Below are 2,882 nucleotides of genomic sequence, written 5' to 3' on the forward strand. Positions count from 1 at the left end.
TAGCTACGGGGCGTCTCCGGGCTCGTGTCCTAGCTCGTTCGAATGAGCGGACGAAGCCGCATCGTTCTGTGGTGGTGGCCCGAGCGGGGAGTGGCCGGAGTGCCGTCGGTGGTGAGGCAAGGCGGCGGCCGGAGATGAGGGTGGTCGGGCTAGCGGCTAGGGGGCACGGGGAGGCACGTGCTCAGGCTCGTTGGGCTCCTGGGAGCTCCAGGAGTTCAACGGTGGCCTCAGGTGGCGGCGACGTCGACCACAAAGACGACAACGATCTCGTCGGCGGCGAGCAGGGCTCGGAGGCGGCGACAGCTAGCTACGACGCGGGAAAGAGCACGGGGAGAGAGGGAGAGGGAGGCGGAGGTCCGGCGCTCACTTCCATTGCTGGGAAGGCCCGAGGAAGAGTCGAGGTGGCCGGAGATGGCGTCGGTGTGCGGCGGCCCGAGGCGGACGGAGGTTGAAGAAGGCGGCGTGATGGCGCTCTAGCGCCTCCGAGCTCTTGCGGATGGCACCAGGGGGCGTAGCGGATGATGGCGAGGAGCTACGTCATGGCGAATACGCGCGTGGTAGCAGGTGGCCACGAGGGCGACGGCAGCCATGGCGACCGTGGCGTTCGGATGCGATGGGGAGGGGATCTGGGGTGCGAGGGAGAGACGAAGCGGGCGAGGGGAAAGGACTGGCGCGAGTGGGGTGCGGTGAGTGGACGGGAGGGCTCGAGGCATCGAGGGGACGTCGCCCTTATCCCTTCCCCGACGGGGATGGCGACAGGGTTCGGTGGCGACCGGGGGGAGGTGGGCTGCTGGGTTGGGCTGCCCAGATGACAAAGGCCCAGGGGGGTCAGGGGGGGTTTCTTTTTCTTTTACCTCTGCTCTTTTCTTTTTACAGAAAAAGCATGGTAATATTTGGGCAGCCAAATGGATTTTGTAAAATGTGGGACTTGGCCACATAATTACATTGAAAAAGTTAGCACTGCCACAAAAGGCTGTGAGGCTTTTGAAATAGTTTGAAATTTTTATAGAGTAAAAAGGCATTTAAACTATTGTTTTGGCCACTGCTTTAAGTAGTTTAGGCCACTTAAACCCTTTGCAAAAATGTTGGTTCACCACCAATATTAGTTGTGGAATATTTGGCACATGATGAACATTTTTGTATTCATGTTTGAGAAATTTTTGAATTTTGGACTTGATGTTTTGAACAAGTGGCAACTAGCAAGGTAATCATGATGACATGGCATGAGAAGTGGGAGATTACTGTGGCATGAATCTCGGGGTGTTACAGATAACGGCGCAGATCTTGATGGTAAATCGCCAAACGATCTGCTGCGATGTCACGCTCCTCATCCAACAGGTCAAGTGCTTCTTGACGTGCTCTTTCATTGTCAGCTTCAACATAAGCCGCCACACGAGGTGAGTCATGACGTATGTCACTAGGGAGAACTGCCTCTGCTCCGTAAACCATGAAGAAAGGTGTATATCTCGTAGACCTATTTGGGGTGGTATTGATGCTCCACAACACGGAAGGTAACTCCTCCACCCAGCAACCCGGCGTCCTCTGCAAGGGAACCATAAGTCAGGGTTTGATGCCTTTCAAGATCTCTTGGTTTGCTCTCTTAGCTTGACCATTGGATTGAGGGTGAGCCACTGACGATACATCGAGCCGGATATGCTCACGTTGACAAAATTCTTCCATAGCACCCTAAGAGAGATTAGTGCCATTGTCTATTATAATGCTGTGTGGAAAGCCAAAACAGAAGATCACCTTTTTCATGAATTGAACCGCCGTTGCTGCATTACACTTACTGACCGGCTCTGCCTCTACCCACTTAGTGAACTTATCAACTGCAAAAAAGGTGGGTCTTTTTGTCCTTGGATCTTTTGAAAGGTCCAACAATATCAAGCCCCCAAACTGCAAATGGCCAAGTAATTGGAATCATCCTCAATTCTTGAGCCGGCACATGGGCTCGTCGTGCAAATTTCTAACATCCATCACACCTGCTGACGAGGTCCTCTGCATCAGCATGAGCTGTTAACCAATAAAACCCATGATGGAAAGCTTTAGCCATGAGGGATTTTGAATCGGCATGATGACCACAATGAAGGAAATATGCCCTAGAGGCAATAATAAAGTTATTATTTATTTCCTTATATCATGATAAAGTTTTATTATTCATGCTAGAATTGTATTAACCGGAAACATAATACATGTGTGAATACATAGACAAACAGATTGTCACTAGTATGCCTCTACTTGACTAGCTCGTTGATCAAAGATGGTTATGTTTCCTAACCATAGACATGAGTTTTCATTTGATTAATGGGGTCACATAATTAGGAGAATGATGTGATTGACATGACCCATTCCGTTAGCTTAGCACACGATCGTTTAGTATTCTGCTATTGCTTTCTTCATGACTTATACATGTTCCTATGACTATGAGATTATGCAACTCCTGTTTATTGGAGGAACACTTTGTGTGCTACCAAATGTCACAACATAACTGGGTGATTCTAAAGGTGCTCTACAGGTGTCTCCAAAGGTACTTGTTGGGTTGGCTTATTTCGAGATTAGGATTTGCCACTCCGATTGTCGGAGAGGTATCTCTGGGCCCTCTTGGTAATGCACATCACTTAAGCCGTGCAAGCATTGCAATTAATGAGTTAGTTGCGGGATGATGTATTACGGAACGAGTAAAGAGACTTGTCGGAAACGAGATTGAACTAGGTACTGAGATACCGATGATCGAATCTCGGGCAAGTAACATACCGAAGACAAAGCGAACAACATATTTTGTTATGCGGTTTGATCTATAAAGATCTTCGTAGAATATGTGGGAGCCAATATGAACATCTAGGTTCGCTATTGGTTATTGACTGGAGACATGTCTCGGTCAT

Source organism: Triticum dicoccoides, chromosome 4A (assembly GCF_002162155.2).
Source record: "Triticum dicoccoides isolate Atlit2015 ecotype Zavitan chromosome 4A, WEW_v2.0, whole genome shotgun sequence".
Taxonomy (NCBI): Eukaryota; Viridiplantae; Streptophyta; class Magnoliopsida; order Poales; family Poaceae; genus Triticum; species Triticum dicoccoides.